Source organism: Chiloscyllium punctatum, chromosome 10 (assembly GCF_047496795.1).
Source record: "Chiloscyllium punctatum isolate Juve2018m chromosome 10, sChiPun1.3, whole genome shotgun sequence".
Classification (NCBI taxonomy): domain Eukaryota; kingdom Metazoa; phylum Chordata; class Chondrichthyes; order Orectolobiformes; family Hemiscylliidae; genus Chiloscyllium; species Chiloscyllium punctatum.
The window spans coordinates 16,380,566-16,403,739 of record NC_092748.1 but is presented as its reverse complement, the minus strand read 5'-3'; positions in this window follow the sequence as shown (position 1 = coordinate 16,403,739).

Sequence of the window (23,174 nt, the reverse complement as noted above, 5' to 3'; positions counted from 1 at the left end):
CAGCTTCTTTAATTGCTCAATGCAACTTAAGTCCTTTATTCCCTCTAGAGAATCTCTTCTGCATCTTCTAAAATACCTCAACGTCCTTCCTATGGCACATTATTAAATAATGGAAGGACATTCTTCAGCTGAAGGGCCTGATCCAAGACATAGAGGAAAATCAAGACAAGGTTTTTGGACACTGTCATTTAATCACAGAAAGGGCAGCAGCAGGACAGCCCAAATGGCCTCCTATTTTAAGGACTGTAGTTTCCCCTCCCATGTGGTCGACGATGCCCTCCAGCACATCTCCTCCACTTCCCGCATGTCTGCCCTTGAACCCCACCCCTCCAACCGCAAAAAGGACAGAACTCCCCTGGTCCTCACTGTCCACCCCACCAATCTCTGGATACAGTGCATTATCCTCTGCCATTTCTACCACCTACAGTCAGACCCCATCAACAGAGATATATTTTGCTTGCCACCCCTTTCAGTATTCCACAGAGACCATTCCCTCTTCGACTCCCTTGTTAGGTCCACACCCCTCCATCAACCCACCTTCCGTTCCTGGCACCTTCCCTTGCCACCGCAAGTGGTGTAAAACCTGCACCCACGCCTCCCCCCCTCACCTCGATCCCAGACCCCAAAGGATCCTTCCACATCCAGCAGAGATTTTCCTGCACCTCTACTTACCTTATCTACTGTATTCATTGCTCTTGATGTGGTTTCCTCTATATTGGGGAGACAGGATGCCAACTCATGGAACATTTCAAGGAACAGCTCTGGGACAAAGGCACCAAACAACCCCATTGTCCTGTGGCCGAACACGTCAACTCCCCCTCCCACTCCACCAAGGACGTGCCAATCCTGGGCTTCCGCCACAGCCAAATCCAAGCCTCCCGATGCTGGGAGGAAGAACGCCTCATCTTCCGCCTTGGCACCCTCCAACCACTAGGCATCAATGGCAATTTCACCAGTTTCCTTATCTCCACTCCCCCCAGATCCAACCCTCTAACTTGGCACCATCCTCTTGAACTGTCCTACTTTTTGTCCATCTTCCATCCCACCTATCCGTTCCACCCTCCCCTCTGACCATTCTCTCTGATCACTCCAACCTATTGCCTTCCCAGTCATCTTGCCCCCACCTCCATCACCACCCTCCTATTTATCTCTCAGGCCCCCTTCCCCCCGCCCCACATTCCTGATGAAGGGCTTATGCCTGAATCTTCGACTCTCTTGCTCCTTGGATGTTGCCTGACCTGCTGTGCTTTTCCAGCACCACACCTTTCAACTCTGATCTCCAGCATTGGAAGTCCTCACTTTCTCCCAAACTACACAACCTATAATTGAGCACCATGCTAAGAGTTACTGAATATATTCTCCCACCCAGAGCCTATTCTGCTCTGTCTTAGACATTGTCTTAGATTTAGAATTGCCAGCAACTCCTGTTAAGTGTTCCTCTGTGCCTTATGTTCACTAGTATGCTCAGTATCTATCACAGTGGGTGTAGCAGCAAGTCCACCTTCGTGATCTGAGCTACATATCGAGTTTTCACTGGATTCTCTGCACTTTTGATAGACTGAAGGCACTTTAATTATTTTGATTTAGATTCTAATTATTACATTGCTTCACTTTACAAGCAACAAGTAAATATACAAAGGGACGATTATGAAAGTATCACAGCTTAATTTGATTTCTACTGATGAGTAGAGGGTTTGGATCTGGGACAGAGCACAGAAAGTTATCAAACATCCACAAACCAGCAGTTCTCAGGATGTCATCATTGGAGAAGCGAGAGATCGTGAAGGATTGTGGGAACTGGCAGAGCTTACCGAGAGAAGTAGAGAAGGCTGAAGATATGGAGGGATTTGAAAACATTTGAAAGCGTTGCTAGATATGAGCTAATGTAGGTCAGTGAGCAGGGGACTTGATTTGTGTTAGGATACAGGTAACAGAATTCTGGAAGTTCTACAGGGTGCAAAATGGAAGATTTTCAGGGAGAACACAGGGAAGGAATGCTGGAGTACAGGACAAAGAGAACCAAAATCAGATTTACTTAAAGAACCAAATACAAAATGAAAATCACAGCCTTGCTTGAGCGACTGTGTTCATTTTCCACTGTGATGGTTTAACACCATTCTTTCAGCAAAGTGAATGCGCTCACTTGGGAGAAACTAATGCTTATACATTTTTCATTACAGTGTACACGGAACGTCAGGATCTGAACTGATTACGGGTGAGGAGGGAGGGGAATGATGTGGGATGCAGGAAATAACATCTGGGATCCTTACACTCAGTTACACCTTCAAAAGATAAGGACTGAGAATGGCAGTGTGACTCCTGTGGGTCCCCGGTAAAAGCGGTGTGTACAGCTTCTGAACCAGACAGCGCACTTGAATAATTTCTGACTGGCTCTGTCTGTCCGAGTCCCCCTGTCTGCTCAGTCACTTTCCAATGAAGGCCTAAGTGTTGCATTAATGAGACTGAGCCTCGATTAACGCATCCTGTCTTCCTGTGGGGATAAGTGTGCGCTAGTGGTGAGATCAGGAGAAATCACTGTAGCTTTGTGAGGAAGCAGAATAGCTTGAAAAGAAATAAGACAACAAACTCACATTTATATAGCACCTCGCAGACCACGCCAAAGCCATTCACAGTTACCAACTTATCTTTGCATTATAGTCTCACCATTGTGATGTGCAAATTACAGCAGCCAATTGTGCACAGTAAGTTCTTACACACAATAATGCAATAATGGCATGGCCTTCTCTTTTAAAGATGATCCAGGATACCACAGAGAATTCCTCTGTTATTTAGCTCCCTGGGACGTTTCATATTCACTTGAGAATTTGGTATGTCTTTTGATTTTAAATTGGCACTTCCAACACTGTGGCACTTCTTCAGTTCGACACTGGCATCATCAACCTAGATTACAATATAGGAAGTAGAACAGTACAGTACAGGAACATGCCCTTTGACCCACTATGTTGAACCGAACCGGATGATAAATGTAAGGATTGTGAGAGGAACCCAAATGTATAACAGATAACTGCATAGTCTACTGAGCTACAGTTCATACAGGTCTTCTGCTATTGCTTTACAGAGACTGTCTTCATAATTAAACAGGACAGATTGGCTTAGAGGTAGTCTGCTAGTAATCCAGAAACTCATGCTATATAGTTCATGGTTTCAAATTTCAACAGCGCTAAATTCAATTGATATATCTGGTATGTACAGCTAATCTCAGTAATCACGACCATGTCAACTTTCATTGATTGTAAAAATCCATCTCAGTAATTCCAGACACACAGCAATGTGGTTGACACTTAAGCACCCTCTGAAATGGTCAGTTCAGGGGTAATAGGGAATGAGCAACAAATTCTGACCTTGCCAGTGTTGCCTATATCCATGCAGGGATGGGGGCAGGCAGGTCCTGTTTTATCATATACACTAATGCCAACACTGCAGTGTTCTGTGCTTTAGCCTTACCTTGGTATTTTTAAGAAAGAAAAATTATGATCTAAGACAGAGTAGCTGCAGAAAGGATGTATCCCCATTAACTGGGGAGATGGTAGTCTACAACCAGGGGGCACGGTCTCAGGAGAAGGGATTGGCCACCTGGGACTGAGATGAGGCGGGATTTCTCCATTCGGAGAGTACTGAATCTTTGGAATTCTGTGGAGCTGTGAATGTGCCAGCATTGCATACGATCAAGTTAGAGATACCTACGAAATCACAGGCTACTAGGATAGGGGCCAGTTAGCCCAATCGGCTGGATGGCTAGTTTGTATTGCAGAATGATGCAAACAGCAATGGGTTCAGTTCCTACATTGGCTGAGGTACCATGCAGGCCCTTCAGAAGGACTGTAATGGTGAATTTTTAATGTATTTCTTTATTTTCTATTTTATACTTAAGAGTTTGCATTTAGGCACCTTTGAACCTAAAATGATGCCAGGAATGGTGACTTTGAACACTTTTCATCGTACTCCTGTATCCCTGCACTTGAGTACACGTGAAAATAAAACCTATTTCACTTATTCACTAATGTGGCCAAATATTCTAAAGTGCTTCTCTAGGGTTGATTGTCAGCTGGGATTTGACAGTGAACCATAAGGATGTTTTGGGATTGTTGACGGTGAGCTCAGTTAAAGAATCAGAGTATAAGGAGCATCTGAGAGGTGAAAGGATTTTTGGGGTTGGGGTTGGGGTTTGGATGAAGTGAGGATGGAATTCCAGAGTGATATCCCCAGCTTGTGGTTGACAAATTAGCTTTCCTTTCCTTTGAGGTTCCCATTCTTGTAACTGGCCTGATTCTGAAAGGATTCACAGGAAAATCCACTTCCAGTGCCATGACTTTGTTGTTTGCCTATAGGATCTTTGACAGGTTTACCATCTGGGAGGAAGTAGAGGAGAGGCAGATTAGGGGGTGGGGAGGTGACAAGCAGCCGGAGGGTAGGAGGTCCCAATGTTGTGCAAAGATTGGCTTAAATCCTAATGAGTTGTTAATTTTCTGGGGTGCACAGAGTCTGTATAAAACTGTTTGGAAGCCATAAAGGGAAATGAAGATTTTTTTAACAAAGCCTTTTGTTCAATAAATCTCATTAGAGGGTAGGAGTCAAAAATCACCTTTTAAAAATTTAAATGACACCATTCTTAAAAGCAATTAAAAATTTATAGAGTGGGAAAGGTTTGCTTAACAATTAACATAATCTACAGGGACCTCATTGACACTCCAGGAAGTGGCCATTATTTGAACTCAAGCTGGTAAATAATTTCATAACTCAATAGGCCACAAATAGCCCTTTTGTTCCATACAGGAATTTTTAATTGGCCTGTAACACCTATGAGCACAGAAGTACTTCCTCTTTTAATGGAATCGTAACTTATTCCAGACCTTAAATTACTTTCGATGTTGGCGGCACGGTGGCTCAGTGGTTAGCACTGCTGCCTCACAGCACCACGGTCCCAGGTTCAATTCTAGCCTTGGGCAACTGTCTGTGTGGAGTTTGCACATTCTCCCCACGGAAGAATGTCTGTGTGGGTTTCCTCCGGATGCTCTGGTTTCCTCCCACAGTCACAAAGATGTGCAGGTCAGGTGAATTGGCCGTGCTAAATTGTCCATGGTGCTAGGTGCATTAGTCAGAGGGAAATGGGTCTGGGTGGGTTAATCTTCGAAGGGTTGTGTGGACTTGTTGGTTCCACACTGTAGGGAGTCTGATCTAAAAAAAGTCTCATTTGGACAGTTAGTCTTGCAATTGAATCATAAACAGGCCTAAATATACCCGACTCCACTGACCTACCACATTACGAGGAGTCTTAACATTGTATTGCTGGGAAGACAGCGCCCCTCCACAAATCAATCAAGACTAACATTCCCAATACAGGACGGGTGCACTGTCCAGGGTGCTGGATCAGTCTTGTTCAACTGGATCATAGAATCCTTAGTGTGGAAGCACACCATTTGGCACATTGACTGTCTGAAGAGCAACCCATCCTTACTCAGTAACAGCATTCCCCCCACCCCCACCCCCCCCAACCATCCACATGCTCTATTTTTGTAACTCTGCATTTTCCATGGCCAATCCACCTAACCTGCACAGCTTTGTACTGTGGGAAGAAACAGGAGCACCCAGAGGAAACCCACACAGGCACAGGGAGAATGTATAAACTCCACACAAGACATTCTCTGAGGCTGGAATTGAACTTGGGCACTGTGAGGCAGCGGTGCTATCCACCGAGCCACGGTATGTTAAATATTGAGCAGAGAATATTCGCACTGTATTGCCCCAAATTCCGCCCTTCATGCTGCAATCAACATTAGATTACTTTCTGTGTTTACCTGCATTTGTGACCCAGTGCAAAATGGCTGCTGCATTTGCCTACACAATAGCAACTGCACTTTTAAATTACTTGGGCATGAAACATCTTCGAGGAGTTAGGATATAAATAGGAATTGTAGGAGCGCGAGTGCTGTCTCTTGTTCTACCACTTCTTTAAATGATGGCAGATACAAACATGGAAACAAGGAGCAGGAGTAGTTTGATTCAGCTCCTCAAGTCTGATCCGATTGTTACCTCAAATCTACATACCTCCACACCCTGATAACCTGTCACCCACCTTGCTTATTAAGAATCTATCTACCTCTGCCTTAAAAATATTCATTCTTCCGCTTCCACTACCTTTCCAAAAGTTCGAAAAGACTCACGGTCATCTATGAGAAATAAATTAATCTAATCTCTGTTTTAAGTGTGACACCTTATACTTAAACAGTGGCCCTTAGTTTGAGACTTTGCCATTAGAAGAAACATCTTCTCCTCCCCTACTCTGCGAAGACACCTCAAGATTTTATGTTCCAATCAAGCTGCTTCTTAACTCTTCTAAACTCCAGCAGACAAAGGGAGCAACCTTTTCTTATAAAACAACCCACTTGCTTCAGGTACCAATCTGGAAACAGCTCTCTGAACTGTCCGAATGCATTTACAGCCTTCCTTAAGTGAGCTAACCAATACTGAGTACAGCACTCCAGATGTGGTCCCACCCGTGCTCCGCATAAAAAGAAGCATAATACTCCTACTTTTGTAACACGGAGGACTGCAACAGGAATTTAGGATTTTGTTGCAGATTGCAAAGCAGGACCTGAAAGGTTGTAATCTCTGGTTTACTCCTGACGCCATGTGTTTGTGAGTACAGGAATAAGTGGATAGAGCAGATGAATGGGCGGCTGAAAAGTTAGGAGCAGGAGGTTGGGCTTTAGATTCCTGGATCAAAGGCTCCAATTCTGGGGAAGGTGGGACCTGTACAAGTCCTACAGGTTGTACCTGACCTGGAATTGGGGCTAATAGTGCTGGTGGTGAGGGTTTAATCTAATTTGGCAAAGGAATGGCATGCAGAAGGACAATAATGGCTTCTACACAGACAGGTGTGGAGGAAAAACTAACTCAATTCAGCAAGCACAGTGTATATAGACAAGGGAGCATGGCAAGGCTGGGTGACATTTATTTTAATGCCAGGAGTCTTGGGATTAAAACAGATGGGTTGAGGATGTTGACAAACACAGGAGGATACGATATCATTGTTATCACAGAGACACAGTTGAGGGATGGGCAGGACTCGCAGTTAAATATGCCAACGTTTAGAATCTTCAGGTGAGACAGGCAGAGGGAGGGGTGTAAAAGAGATGTTGTTGCAACATTGATCAAGCAGTCAATTACCTGTCAACCCCAGCTCTAGTAAAGAAGGGATTGAACAACAGATATGTGGGCAAATCTCAGAGAAGTGTAAGAATCCCTCCTAAAGTATAATGTCCAAAACCTGGCTGAGGTCCAACTAGGTTTAGGGTGAGAGGGGAAAGATATAAAAGGGACCTAAGGGGCAACTTTTTCACACAAAGGGTGGTGCGTGTATGGAGTGAGCTGCCAGAGGAAGTGATGGAGGCTGGTACAATTGCAACATTTAAAAGGCATCTGGATGGTTAAATGAATAGGAAGGGTTTATAGGGATAAGGGCCAAGTGCTGGCAAATGGGACTAGATTAGGTTAGGATATCTGGTCGGCATGGATGAGTTGGACTAAAGGATCTGATTCAGTGCTGTACATATTTATGACTCTTATAACAGGATAATAAAAGTCAGGGACTTTGTCTTCCACAATATTAACTGGGATAAACAAAGTAAGAAAGCCTTAGAGAGGGTGGAATTCTGTGTCCAGGAGAGCTTTTTGTGCCAGCAGGTAGAAAGATGAACAAGACAGGGAACAAAGATGAACAAGATAGGGAACAAAGCCAGGCAAGTGTCATTAGCAAAACATTTCAGTAACAGTGACTATAACTAAGAAAGATTGGAAGTATTCATGGAAAAGGACTAGAGTAAAAGCTATGAATTGGGGAAGGCTAATTTTAAGTAAGACAAGACAGGCCAAAATGGCTGTAAGCAGCTACTTCGAGAAAAGTCTACATCAGAGCAGTGAGATTCTTTTAGAAAGGAAACAGTGAGAATTTAGGACCAACGTGTTCCTGTAAAGATGGAGGGAAGAACCAATGTGTCCAGAGAACCCTGGATGTCAAGGGATGTACAGGATTGGATAAGGAAAGAAAGACTGGTCAAGAAGGGAAGAGCCAATGTGATCCACAGCAATTTGGCAGATTAGTTCCAAAAAAACAGTGGCTCAGTGGCAGGAGGAAGAGGGTAATGGTTGAAGGGCATTTTAGTGATTCAAAGCCTATGTCTAGTGGTATACCATAGGGTTCAGTACGAGGACTCTTGAAATTTGCAGTGTTAGTCAATGATCTAGATATGAATGCAAGAGGTATGATCAGTAAGTCTACAGATAGCATGAAAATTGGGGGTGTGGCAAATAGTGAGGAGAAAAGCCTTAGACTCCAAGACAATATAACAGACTGGTCAGACAGGGTGAAGAATGGTAAATGGAACTTAATCCTGCAAAGTGTGAAGTGATGTATTTCGGAAGGACTAACAAAACAAGGGGGAACACATTGGGTGGTTGGACCCTAGAGGGCAGAGAGGTTCAGAGGAAACGATGTGCATGTCCATAGACCGTTGAAGGTAGCAGGAGTAAGTTGATTAAGAAGGTATATGGGATACTTGCCTTTATTCGTCAAGGCACTGAGTAAAACAGCATGGAGGTTATGATGGAGTTGTATATAACGTCAGTTAGACCATGACTGGAGTACTGGGTGCAGTTCCTGTCATCACACTATAAGAAGGATATTGCACTACAGAGAGTGCAGAGGAGATTCATCAGGATGTTACCTGAAGAGAGACTAGATAAGGCTGGGGTTGTGTTTTCTTCCTTAAAACAGAGGAGGCTGAAGGGGTGGGGAGTCCAAATTATGAGGGGCCTAGGCAGGACAGGTAGGAAGAAACTTTCCAGGAGGTTTAGATTTAAGGTGAGGGACAGGTGGAAACTTGGGGTTTTTTTTTCACCCAGTGGGTTGTGGGTACCTGGAACCCAGGGCCTAAAATAGTAGTAGAGGCAAGAACCCTCAAGCTATTTAAGAAGTTTTTAGATGAGCATAACATTCAAGGTTATGGGCCAGGAAATGGAATTAGAGTAGACAGGTACTTGATGACTGACAGAGATTCAATGAGTGGAAGGCTCTCTTTCCATGCTGTAAAATCCGATAATTCCATGACTATCTTTGTGTCAGCAGGAAGTTTGGAACCATTTTGAACAGTATGGTGAACGCTCAGCACGTTCCTTTTAATTCTTTCACACGATGTGGGCATTGCTGGTAAGACCAGCATTTGTTGTCCATCCCTCATTACTCTTGAACTAAATGGCTTGTTTAGCTATTTCTGAGGCTAGTTAAGAGCCAACCACTTTGCTGTGGATCTGGAGTCACACGTAGGCCAGATCAGGTAGGAATGGCTTCCCTGAAGATAAACCAGATGGATATGTCTGATGACCAATTGATTGTTTTATGGTCACCATCACTAAGATTAGTTTACAATTCCAGATTTGTTCATTGATTTAAAATCTACCAGTCCCCATTGATGATATTTGTACCTGAGCCTCTTGATATCTAGTCCAATGAGATGACAACTATGTCACCATCGTATCTTAACTGCACTGGCTTTGCTCTGTAACCTTGCTTAAAATCTATTGATCTTAATCCTGAAAATTTCAATTGGCCTGTCATCAGTGCCTTTTGAGGGACAGCGGGTTCCAGGGTTTCACTACTGTCTGTGAAAGCATCATTCCTGAACGAGTATAGCTCTGATTTTAAAGTTATGCTCTCTTGTTTGGACCGCCCTCAGCATAGGAAATAATTTCTCTGATTTCAAATGAGCAAGCGCAAATCCACTTGCCTACTGGTGTAGATCTTGGGTTTGAAGAAAAGGAGGACTTGCATTTATTTAACACCTTTCTCATGACCATAGGAGCCACTGCAGCCAATGAAATTCTTTCATTGTCCTAATAGAGGGAGTTCAGCAATTTACAAACTGCAAGATCCCACAAAGAGCAACTGGTGTTCTGTTTTGGTGATCTCAATTGAGAGATAAATATGGACCAAGAGACTAGAGAGAGATTTTCTTTAAGATAATGTCAGAGGGTCTTTAACATTCAGCAGAAAAGAAAGACCCAGCTTTAGTTCGATGTCTCTCTCAAGAGACAGCACCTGTGATAGAACTGGTTGCCCTCAAGCATGGTGTTTCTGATATTAAGTGAGGACAGGCTCAGCTGAAACTCCATTTATGGTTGAATAACCTTTCTCCATTTTACATCCCCAGCTCGTGTATGAATTAGGATCAGAGCAAGGTGAGGCACAGGAGAACACCTTTCTGACACTAAGCTGTACCACAGAACTTCAAGGGACATTTGCAAAGCTATGCGCTGTACCCTCCTGTTAAAGCTGCATTTATCTGTGGTTGCCATCACCATAATGACATGGACCAAAATATAAATTCTGAATTTCCCCTGCTGGTCTGCCACACGGCAGCCTCATTTTTCAAGGTTAATAACAAACAGCAAGATTTTTCAATAAGACCCATTACATATTACAAAAAAATGGCACGTACTCGAGAGCAAGATAAAAATGGTAATTGAATCTCTGTCTAGACGCTGTCTATAGAGTACTCAAGGTACATCTTAAATGCCATTTGGATTCTCCGATTAAATTATTGCTTCTTGTGCATCTCAATCATGCATACTTAGATATATGGAAGTACAGACTTGGAGAAAGCAATAAAACATGTTATGAAGTGTAACACAAGAATATCAGTTTCACTACTTGGTCTTTGGGTGTTTGATTATATTACAAATAGATGGGAAAGGCAATTAGTTTTGATAAACAGAAAGCAGATAAACTCAACAATCTGAATATTAATCTAAACAGGTTTCTAGGCATGGGGCTGCAATCTATGACCTGTCTATACCTGTTCCCAATGAGGCAGGTTGCACACAAGTTTAGAGCTACTACCTCACAAGCCATCCAGTTTGATCTCTGCCACTGGCTAGCTGCATGAACACCAGAGGTTGGAATAGCTGCAAGGGCAGCTAACCTCCTGCTCCTAATGGCAGTCTGTCCCTCATAAACGAGGATCATTGCAGACTGCTCTTGAATGCCACTGAAGCAGTGGTGAACATAAAGGACAAGAGAAAGTTCTTCAGGCCTGGAGGCCCTCAGCATGGAGATTGACCTTAGTAGAAAGGCCACATTTTCACAAGTGACCCAAGTTTCCTGAAGGACGGCCCTCCTAAGGGAATGGGAGCAGATCAATTTCCAGAGTTTGGTTCCAAGGGCCTGGCTACAACACCACAAGAAGTTTAATGACCTCACCAAAGTGGTCAAGGTTAGTTAAGGAAATCTCATCCCATTGTAACACTAACAACTCACACTGTTCAATGCATTAGGATTGTGGCTTTTAGGACTCAAAGCTAACATTCAAATATTGCATCTCACCCTCATACACTTCCATCCAGTGTTGCCAGCCTCTCACCCATCTTCACTGCCACCAAGTACTTCCAGCTATTACGTACTTATGGCAAGCAAATGGCACGGTTACTCAGTAATTAGCACTGCTGCCTCTCATCATCAGGGACCCAGGTTCGATTCCAGCCTCAGGTGACTGTCTGTGTGGAGTTTGCGTGTTCTCCCAGTGTCTGTGTAGGTTTTCTCCCACAGTGCAAAGATGTGCAGGTTGGATGGATTGGCCGTACTGAAATTACCTGTGTCGTTCAGGGATACATAGGCTATGTGGATTAGCCACAAGGAGTGTGAGGGCGTGGTAGGGGTCTGGGTGGGATGCGCTTCAGATGGTTGGTGTGAACTCGATGAGCCAAATAACCTCAGGGTGCTTTGGCTCAAATGCAACACAATTACAGACATTCTACCGTTGCAGGTTTTAATGCCGAGCAGCATTGAATCAATGGGACAAGCTTTATGTGTCTACCCCTCTATTGCTGTTCTCTCACAATATTTATCCCTCTATCACCAATCCCTAAGTATTTTTCGCTCTGTCACTTACCCTTTGTGCTACATGCTGATTACTTGCTTAGGATAGAAAAATACCATGAAGCAATAACATCCATTACAAAGAAATATGGGATTGTCAACTACAGGTGCAGGGTATGCTTCAGTTCACAAGCTTTACATTCGGAGTTATATGTAAATAAAATGTAAACTACAGGCAATGCTACAGTGGCTGAAGCATTGGTGTGTAAAGCATAACATTTGCATTCGTGGTCATTGCAAAATACACAGACATTTCTTCCGTTATTGGCAAATTTCTGGAGGACCAACTTCATGGAGATACTATGGCCTGGCAATTGGCTGAAATGCTTGACTTAGCCCTTCTTGCTGAGCACAGAGTCCACGGGGTGAATGTTTCTGCAGGATGGGGTTGCCACTTTGGCTCAATGTAATCCTAAAGGTTGCAACATATAAAAGTCCACCTCCAATTACTTGCTCAGACAATACAACCAACCTTTGTTTCCCACCTCCATTATTTTGTAGAAGTCATTCAAAGAAACACAACACATAATAATGATTTTTCTCTTGGCTTTCTTGTAGCAACACCCAGGAATACCCAAGAGGATAAAATCCCACAAATCCTAAATAAGGTTTGAAAAGATGTTGCTGCAGAGTGAGGATTTCCAAAATTCTAGAATGGTCCCAACAGATTGGAAGTTAATCAATACAACAGCACTATTGAGGGAAAAAGAGAGACAGACAAAACAGAGAACTGTAAGCCTGCTATTGTGAGATCAACCATTTGGAAAATAGTGGATTTTTAAAAATATATCCCCACACTACTGTTGCACAGGAGTAGCCTTTATTTTTTTTTTAGATTAGATTAGATGTGCAAAAGACTTTATTCAATATTTCCACCACCAGGAAACAGCCAAGTGGCCACGGATCCAGTGCCAAGCAAAGCCTGATGACAGCAATGCTGATGTGAAATAATGAAGGCGTGAGGTAGGGAATGCTGGATTCTACTAGGGAAACCCAAACCAGGCACTTTAAAAATAATACCTGATCAGAGAAAGTCAACATGGGGTTCGATGAAATTGTATTTCACAACTTTATTACACACTTCCAACAGTGTAACTTATCGGGGATTTAAAGGGGAACTGATAGATAATGCAGTATATGGATTCCAAAAGACATTTGACAAAAAGAAATGAAAGGGTTCATGGAGTTGGGAACTGACAGATAACCTGGTTGGGCGATCAAGCTAAGAAGAGGTAGCAAAGGGTAGGGTTAGAAGGCGCATTTTCAAGTTGAATGGCTGTGACTAGTGGAGTGCTGCAAGGATCAGTGAGGGGTTTCAGCTATTTGCACTCTATCTTGTGATAAAATTAGATTGTGTTGTGTCCTGGAAGCTGGAGAGTCAGCTAGCTGAAAATCATACATAGACACATAGCTGCTGCATTCAATCCACCCAGGAAAAATGAAGGGACTTGTTGCCTGGCTTTCAATAGGTCACCCCAAGCAGTTCAAATGGCATTGGGCGGGAGTCAAAGGTCAAAGTCAGTTTTATTCAGTTAGTTAGACGGAATCAGTCAAGGAAGAAATTTGCTACCTCAGTCAAGCAGGGAACAAAGGCCCCTTAATAAAAAGGTGCTGTTATAGCATATTCCAAGCAGTTAAGGTTTACAAAAGCAAAAATAGGAACAGATTCTGCAAAACCTGCTGAGGTTTTCCAACATTTTGTTTTTGTTTCTAATTGCCAGAATCTGCAGTTCCTTGGATTTTTCTCAGAAGTTTATGGAAGCCCTGGAAGCAATCTGGTGCCACTAAGCGATAGACGTCAGGGCTCAGGAGAAGTCTGGGAGGCTTCCAGAGCAGTGAGGGCTTGGAAGAATTTCCATGAGCTACTAATAATTAAAAGAGCAGAAAGTGGAGGTGAAGGAGCCCAAAAGAAATTTCTTATTGGAACTCTGAAAGGTTGAGGTTCAGAGAATTTCAGAGGTAACAGCCATAGCTCGAAGAAGTCAAATGTTCAGTAAAGAGTTGAAATCAAGCTGAAATTAGATCCTTGCAAACTGCCTCAGGAATCCAGAAAAAAAAAATCAATTTCAAAAGCAACTGAACTATCCAGCCATAAGCAGTTACTGACGAGGCATGAATTAAAATGGCATTTGCGGGAGTTTTGTGGTTAGATAATCGCAAGTGAGGAATTAAGGTTTTCAATGAGAATTTGGTGGCCCACAGTATTACTAACATCTCGGTAGATTGCTGAGACATCCATAGGATCTGTCAGAACTCCTTTTGCTGTTTGATCTAGTCTGCGAAGCATTCTAGCTTGTCACAGCTAATTCATGTTGATTCGGATTCTTAGCATCCGGCTGTAGGGAAGGTGCAAGAGGGATGGTGTCAGATTTATGGATAATTGGGACTTATTCTGGGGAAGGTGGACCTCTACAAACAGAACGGTCTTCACTTGAACCTGAGGGATACGAATATCCTGGGTGGGAAATTTGCTAGTGCTATTCGGGTAGGTTTAAACAAGCTCAGTAGGGGGGTGGGAACCTGTGTCGCAGTTCCAGTACACAGGTGGATGAGAGTAGGGAGCACATGGACAGGATTTCATGGTCACAGGAATGTGCTGGCAGACAGCAAGCTGGTTAGAAGTGTGTCTACTTCAACGCCAGGAGTACCCAGAATAAGGCAGGTAAGGTTGCAGCATGGATAGGTACCTGGGACTTCGATGTTGTGGCCATTACTGAGACATGGACAGAGCAAGGTCAGGAATGGATGTTGCAGGTTCAAGGGTTTAGATCTTTCATTAAGATCAGGGAAGGTGGTAAAAAGAGGGGGAGATGTGGCTTTATTAGTCAAGGATGGTATAACAGTGGCTGAAAGAACATTTGATGAGGACTCGTCTACTGAAGTGGTATGGGCTGAAGTTAGAAACGGGAGAGGAGAGGTTACACTGCTCAGTTTTTTTTTATAGGCCTCCGCAAAGTTCCAGGGATGTGGAGGAGAGGATTGCCAAATCGATTCTGGGCACGAGTGAAAGGAACAGGGTGGTCTATATGGGGGACTTCAACTTGCCCAACATTGACTGGAAATGCGATACTCTAGTACATCAGATGGAGCAGTTTTTGTCCAATGTATGCAGGAGGGTTTCCTGACACAGTATGTCGAAGAGCCAACAAGAGGGGAGGCCACACTGGATCTAGTACTTGGTAATGAACCAGGCCAGGTGTTTGATTTAATAATAGGTGAGCACTTTGGAGAGAGTGACCATAATTCGGTTAAGTTTAGTTTAGTGATAGAAAGGAACAGGTACATGCCACAGGGCAAGAGGTATAGATAGCGAAAGAGCAATTATAATGTAATTGGGCAAGACTTAGGAGGCATAGAATGGGGCAGCAAAATGCAGGGTATGGGGGACAATCGAAATGTGGAGCTGGTTTAAGAACAGATATTGCGTGTCTTTGATAGGTATGTCCCTGTCAGGCAAGGAGGAAGTGATAAGGTAAGAGAACCATGGTTTACTGAAGAAATTTTATCTCTTGTTAAGCAGAAAAGGGAGGCTTATTTGACATTGAGGCGAGATGGTTCGGATGAGGCAATGGAGAGTTAGAGTAGCTAGGGAGGATTTAAAAAAAATAAGGAGGGGACATGAATAGTCTTTAGCAGGTAGAATAAAGGAGAACCCTCAAGCTTTCTAAAGATACATGAGGAATAGAAGGTTGACGAGGGTAGAATTAGGGCGAGTCAAAGACAGAAGTGTGAAATTGTGTGGGGACGCTGTGGAGATCAGAGAGGTGCTAAACAAATATTTCTCATCTGTTTTCACTCAGGAAAAGGAGAATATTGTAGAGGAGAAGAATTGAGATTGAGGTTAGTGAGGAGGAGGAGATGTTACCAATTCTAGAAGGTATGAAAGTAGATAGGTCCCCTGGGCTGGACAGAATGTTTCCGAGAATTTTCCACAATGCTAGGAAGGAGATGGCCTTGATCTTTGAGTCGTCAGTGTCTAAGGTTTAGTACCAGAGGACTGGAGGATTGCAAATGTTGTGCCACTGTTCAAGAACAGCAGTAGAGATGACCCACGTAATTATATCCCAGTGAGCCTTATGTCTGTTATCGGAAATGTTTTGGAAAGGGTTATGAGATAGGATTTATAATCATCTAGCAAGCAACAATTTGATTGGAAATAGTCAACATGGACTAGTCAAGGGCAGGTCATGTCTCAAACCTCAGTTTTTTGAGAAGGTGACCAAGCATGTGGATGAAGGTAGGGCAGTTGATGTGGTGTACATGGATTTCAGTAAAGCCTTTGATAAGGTTTCACATGGTAGGCTACTGGAGAAAATGTGGAGGCAGGGGATTGAAGGTGATCTAGCAGTTTGGATAGAAACTGGCTTTCTGTAAGAAAGCAATGGGCGGTGGTTGATGGAAAATATTCAGCCTGGAGTCTGATTACTAGCAGTGTGCCACAAGGATCTGTTTTGGGACCATTGCGGTTTGTCGTTTTTATAAATGACTTGGATGCAGGCATAAGTGGATGGGTTATTAAGTTTGCAGATGATACTAAAGTCAGTGGAGTAGTAGACAGTGTGGAATAATGTTGCAAAGAGACTTGGATAAACTGCAGAACCGGGCTAAAAGGTGGCAAATGGAGTTCAATGCAGATAAATGTGAGGTGATTCACTTTGGGAAGAATAACAGGAAGATAGAATACTGGGTCAATGGAAAGATTCTTGTTAGTGTGGATATGCAGAGGGATCTTGGAGTCCATGTCCATTGATCCCTGAAAATTGCCACCCAGGTTGATAGTGCCACTAAGAAGGCATACAGTGTGTTAGGTTTTATTGGTAGAGGGTTTGAGTTCCGGTACAGTGATGTCATGCTGCAACTGTACAAAATGCTAGTGCGCCTCATTTGGAGTATTGTGTGCAGTTCTGGTCACCCCATTACAGGAAGGATGTGGAAGCATTGGCAAAGGTGCAGAGGAGATTAACCAAGATGTTGCCTGGTCTGAAGTGAAGGCCTTATGAGGAAAGGTTGAGGGTCTTGGGTCTGTTTTCATTGAAGAGAAGGCAGCTAAGAGGCGATTTAATAGAGACATACAAGATGATCAGAGGATTAGATAGGAAAAAGACTTTCACTGTCCACCCTAAGATGATGTCATCCGCTTGTAGAAGTGGGCATTGCTACAAATTGAGGGGTGATAGATTTAAGACCGATGTTAAGAGGCAGGTTCTTCACTCAGTGGTATGGGCACTGAATACCCTGTCTGCCAATGTAGTTAACTCAGCCACATTAGGAGCATTTAAACAGTCCTTGGATAAACATATGGATGATGATGGGATAGTGTAGGGTGATGGGCATAGAGTAGTTCACAGGTTGGTGCAAGATCAAGGGTAAAGGGCCTGTTCTTCGCTGTATTGTTCTATGTTCTAAGTGGTGTATACGTAGTATGTGTAAATTGCTGTGACTTTCGTTTAAACTCAGTAGTTTGTTCACTCAAAACTGCAGAAGCTTATGGCTTTATTCTCTTATTAAGTGCCTGGAATCTCAAATGACATCTAGTTTAAACAAAACATTATTAGCCCATTACGGAATTATCACTAATTGGGTTGATAACATTAAAACTATGCTGTAGGACGAACAACAAATGTATCCAAGTTTACTGATGATGCAAAGCTAGATGGAAACGGAAGCTTTGAAGACACAGAGGATGCAAAATGATATAGGGAAGTAAGTGGGCAACAACATTGCAGATACAGGATATAAAGTGGGGAAGGGTGGATTATTCAATTTTGTAGCAAAATTTGAAAAGCCTAACATTTTTACAAGGCATACAACTTGCAAATATAGGCAGTTAGAAGGACTGATGTGAACTTGAAGAGGAGTTATCCAGCATCTGGATAGAGTACAGAATAATGAAGCCTGGTTCCCTTTTTTTTTGCAATGCACATCACTGAAGCAGTTCAGTGTGGTTCTTGGGAAGGCTGCCCAATTCTGAAATGTTCAAGTAAATTGGGCTTATGTTCTTTGGAGATTGTAAGAATGATGTGTGAACTCATGGAAGGCACAAAAGTCTGAAGGAGCTTGAAAGGGCAGTCAAGAAAGTTGTTTCCTTACTGGGAAACTGGAAAGAAAAGGTAATTTCAGGACATGTGGCTGACCATTTAGGACCGCGATTAGGATGAATTTCTTCACTCAAAAGGTTGCAAATCTTGGCAACTGTGGATTCTCCATAGTTGAATAGATTTGATTCTGTGATACATAAATCTTTGGTAGCTCAAGGAAAGAGGGATATGGGGAGCAAGTGGTAATGTTGATGTACAAAATGCTTCCTGATTGCACTAAATGATGGAGCAGACTTGGAGGACTGGGTGAGTTACTTCTGCTTCTAGTTCTTATTTTATTGAGATTAACTTTCAATTTCTGGAAATTCATTTTGCCCAACTGTGGCATCTACGATACTGAGATACCAAGAGGGATAAATCTTCAGTAACAAAAAAGCAAATCTCTAAACTATAATCACAATTTCACCCTCTCACCTCACCAGAGACTGAATACTGTATGAGAAGAGTCATTAATTCCACTCGTTGAATTGACTATAGACAGCATTGCTTTGCAGGCGGATCTGGAAAGCAGATTAAAAATAAAACCACCAACACTCCAACAGGTCTGGACACTCTCTGGTGTTTGGCTCCACAGGCACTGATACACTACATGACGACCAGTTATGGAATGCACTGCCCAAGAAAATGGTACGGTGGAAATGGATTCAATTGTGGCTTATGGATTATTTTAAGGGGGAAAAAAATTGAAAGGCTACAGGAAAGGACAGGGAGGCAGTGCTGGCCAGGATATTCTTGTTGCTAGCCATCTTGGACAGAAGAGGACAAATTGTCTCTTTCTAGGCTATAACCATTCCTTGATTCTATCTCAGTAAGGGATTCAGTTGCAGGGAAAACAAATCAGGGAGGAGATCCTTCCCCCATTTTCTTACAGGGGTTATGGGGAACAAGTAACATGCCCTCTCTTCCTTCAAATAAAAAGTTGTTGTGGCTGGAGGAGTCAATTGAAAATTTCAAAATAAAGATAGACAGATTTAATTAGGTCAGGGCATTAAGGACTAGGAAGCCAAGGCAGGGAGATGGAGTTAAAATAAAATTCAGTCATTATCTAATGGAATAGCCTATTGCTGTTCCTCTTCTGCTAGCTATACTGTGCTTTGCAACATTGTGAGTAGGGCAGATATCCAGACAATCAAGCAAAGAATTAGCAGACATTTCTTCAGGAGAGGTTGCAGCATTGTTTGCATTTTTTTAATTACGTGTTCATAAATTGCACATCAAAATAAAAAAAAACACAAGCCATATATCCCAGGCCGAGCATATTCTACTGTATTCTACACATATTACATTCTTAAATAAAATTGCTCCACATAACAAATTTTGCATAGATATCTTACAATACCAATTTAAAAAAGAATTAGGAAACAGACCAGTAACAAAAATAAATTTTTCTTCTGTTAATAATTTTGTAACATTAACATACTACCATCATATAATACAAAGAATGTTTTCTCTTAAGACTCTTTGTACAGTAAAACTAAAACAGCAGAACGGAAAAGAACAAAACAGGTAAGGAGAAAGAAAATAAAACACCAAAAATTTTCAGGGGCAAGTGTATGGAACTCTGAGAAATGGCACCTTCCTCATTCAGTACACAATCAGTAGAGCTTGGGCCTAACAAAGCTGGATGTGGATCCCCAATATCTCTATCGCCCTTTAAACCATCACACATCATCTGGGCCCTATTCAAACTCCTGGCAAACTGAGCAGTTTTCTATCCCTAGTTCTTTTGAGGCCCAGGGCTGGCTAACAGAACTTGCACATGTTTAAAAAGAATAGAATACAGAAGTAAATTGTTGCAAGACAGGTTTACAAGTGTGGATGACTTCAATCAGCAATTGAGAGAATGTGCTTAGAAAGCAGGCCCCAATTCACAAGAATTTGGGCAGAGGGTAGCAGATTTCTTGGGGCTAATAAGCAGGATTCATCCCAGTCATGACGAAGAGATTTGCAAAATAAACCCCAAAACTGAATTTTTACATTGCCCCCTTCCCTTTCAAAATATATTATCTCCACTGCTAAATTGGTTGGGGGCGGGGGGAAGAACAGGAACATGTTACAATAGAGGAAGGTTACCTATGAAAACAAGCAGAATGTGCACAAAAGATAATCTCCATTGTGAAAGGGTTATCATATTCAAAGGGTGGTCATACCTCCAGGACTGTCCTGGAGTCTTCAGGAATGATGAACAAATCAATTGGACACAGTCATAAGCAGTCCTGGAAAAGGATCATTTGTATTCTCTTCTACACACCTAAATGCTGCATTTTAAAGTAACCCTGCCGAATCAGAGGTCAGGTGATCAGATGTCCAATCCAATGCCCCTCTTCCTGGATCCTACCTCTTCAATACAAAAAAAATTTCAAAAACAAAACATTACAGAGGAGCAGAAAACATGGTAGATTTGGTTGGGGGGAGGGTGGTGGAGGTGTAGAGAAGAGGAGGGGTCAGATTGGTGTACATACCCTGTATAGAACAGACCGCTATCCCAGGCCAGAAAATAAAACAGTAAAAAAGCAGAAAGACATGGGGTGCATTTGATCCCTTTGGTGGTAATGAAGCGTGCTGGCCTTGAAGATTTCTATTTCAGCATTCTAGAGGTAAGGCTGTCAGCAATAGGGTCTCCATGGTTACAGTACACTTGGTGTCACAGTCTAAACTGGAGAAATTTGAGACTAAATACAGGTGGGATGTTGCATTAGTTTTTATACACCAACGTAATATGTGCAAACTGTGATTATTAGTCACTAAAGTCTACTCCTTCACCCCTGTTGTTAGTGCAATTGTTTCTCCATTGGCCTTACACTCCCTCTGACCGTTACTCTGGCCACTAACAAAAGGCTGTACCACGTCTCCCTGGGGAAATGGGGAAGACTAGCTCCCTTTCTGCCACCCATCTCCCACAAGAAATGGAATTCCCTCTAGAGTCTGGGCACCAACCTTTGAGTGGTAAGGAACAGCAGCATATGGTGAGAATGGTGTGTCAGGAGAACGAAAGCAGAGCAGTTTCAGGTAGGGTTTCTGGGGTCAGAAAAAAAAACTGAACCAGACTGGGCAATCAAAATTGTCGCATTCAATGATACTGCTAGCTGGAGATTCAAATACATGGAAGACCAGTTGTCTTTTCATTGAACCCAAGTTAATTCTCCAGTAGAAGGCGGACCTAGGAACTGGAAATTGCAATCAAGTCTAAATCCATTGCTTTTGCAGTGAGAACTTGCGCAGTGATGAGCTCAATAGGGCCACCATTACCTTGGGATTCATTTCTTTTTTGAAGGCCAGGCATGCAGCTATCATTAGACATTGAGTCGTTCATACCAAGCATCTTGCTACATGGGCAGCACGTGACTCAATGCTGTTGAAAGACTGCTGACCTGGAGATTAAGTATGTCATGATGGTCAAACTGTAGAGCGGGAGCTGAGGGCAATCAAACAGAACAAATGCTCCTCAACAGTGCAAATCCTACAACAATCTGAAAGCTTCCTAGCCTCTCCCATCACTCAGGCTACCGTAAACTATGTGAGAGCACCTAAAAATGGCAGAGAGGCAGAGACCAGTCCAAGTGCTGAAGGAACTTAGAAAGTTTTTACAAACAGGTTTTGTTGGTATGATATATGCTTGCACTGGCATTAGAAGAGGTGAATGACATGATGGAATGATCTCTCCCCTCTTCATGCCTTGCAGAGTCACACTGGATTCAATTCAAGATCAATGACGAAGAAAGACTAAATAATGAGACGCAGAGCAGACATGGAAGACAGAGTTTGCTAATGACTGGAATATTAAGTGATGCAGGCAGAATGCGGAAAATATTGGTACTTCTCTGTTAATGAAATATTGGCAGTGAATAGCCCAGCCCTCAGCCATAGTAAGAGGGAAATGATGCTCTGGCACAATTAGTATTACCACAATGAAACATTTTTTCCTCAATTAGGAAAACCAAAGAAACACAAATGTACATCCTTAGAATGATTATCAATCTCCCTTCTCAACTCCATCCCCAGAAAACATTTGTTGTAAAAAATTCAAAATGCACATTCCTGGTAGCCAATTCACAATATCTATATTCAGACATTATAGGTGTTCTGTCTCCTATAATGGCAGTGTCCATTTCTATGTTTGTGTCTTCATTTTGGTCGTATTGTGCACTAGAAATTGGCACTCTGGGCGCATAAACTTCATTGAACACCAATGTCTGAATTCACACCAACTGAACTGGCTGGTAATGCACAAGAAGAAAAACATACCAAATATGGTGTATGGGTGGTTAACTGTTTGGCATGGGAAACCTAAACCCTACCACTTGAGTAGGCATTTTATAGTGACAATAGACTTTGGCTTGAGCTATTTTGATAAGTTATCCAATCAAACAATCCAACTAAAAGGGCATATTAAGAGTGAAGTGCATTGATCAGTCAGTTCAAACATGATCAGGAGATACCATCCAAAAAAAAAAGTTTATGAATGATTAGAAAACTGCAAGAGGGAGGAGTGAGGTTACAACATGACAGGATGTGGACCAGACATCCCTATTCATCCTGTGACTTCAATCTAGCAGCATCGGCGAATCAGCTCCAACCCAAAACCTTTCAGTAATTTCTTCAAGGACACATTAAGGGCATATTTTTTTTATCCCAGCTTTATCTTGGGCAATATGTTAATGCTATTTTGGCAGAACATGGCAGGGAAAAAAAAAAGAAAAAACACAGCAGGACAGTGATAATGTGAGAGAGAGAATAAATATTCAATCTATACAATATTATAAACATTGGAGTTCTGATTCTCAGATCACTTAGAATGCCAATGAAACAGTTCTAACCATTGTTCATCTGAAACAGTGATACTTTCAAAACAATATATATTTTTTATATATATATATAAAACTAGCCTGTATGGATTTATTCAGCTAGTTACAAGTCACCACTGAGCTAGCAGAGTGTAATTTTTAAAAATTGTCAGCGTCATTTTCACCAAAGGACTCCCCCACCCCCCCCAAATATCCACTCACCCCACCCCCAAACAAAAAGATATGAGACAGAGAACAGACTATACTGCAAAGGATTAGTAATGGTAAATCAGATGATGATTCAACCAGGTGCATTCTCAACTGTTTGACAGGCACTGTAGT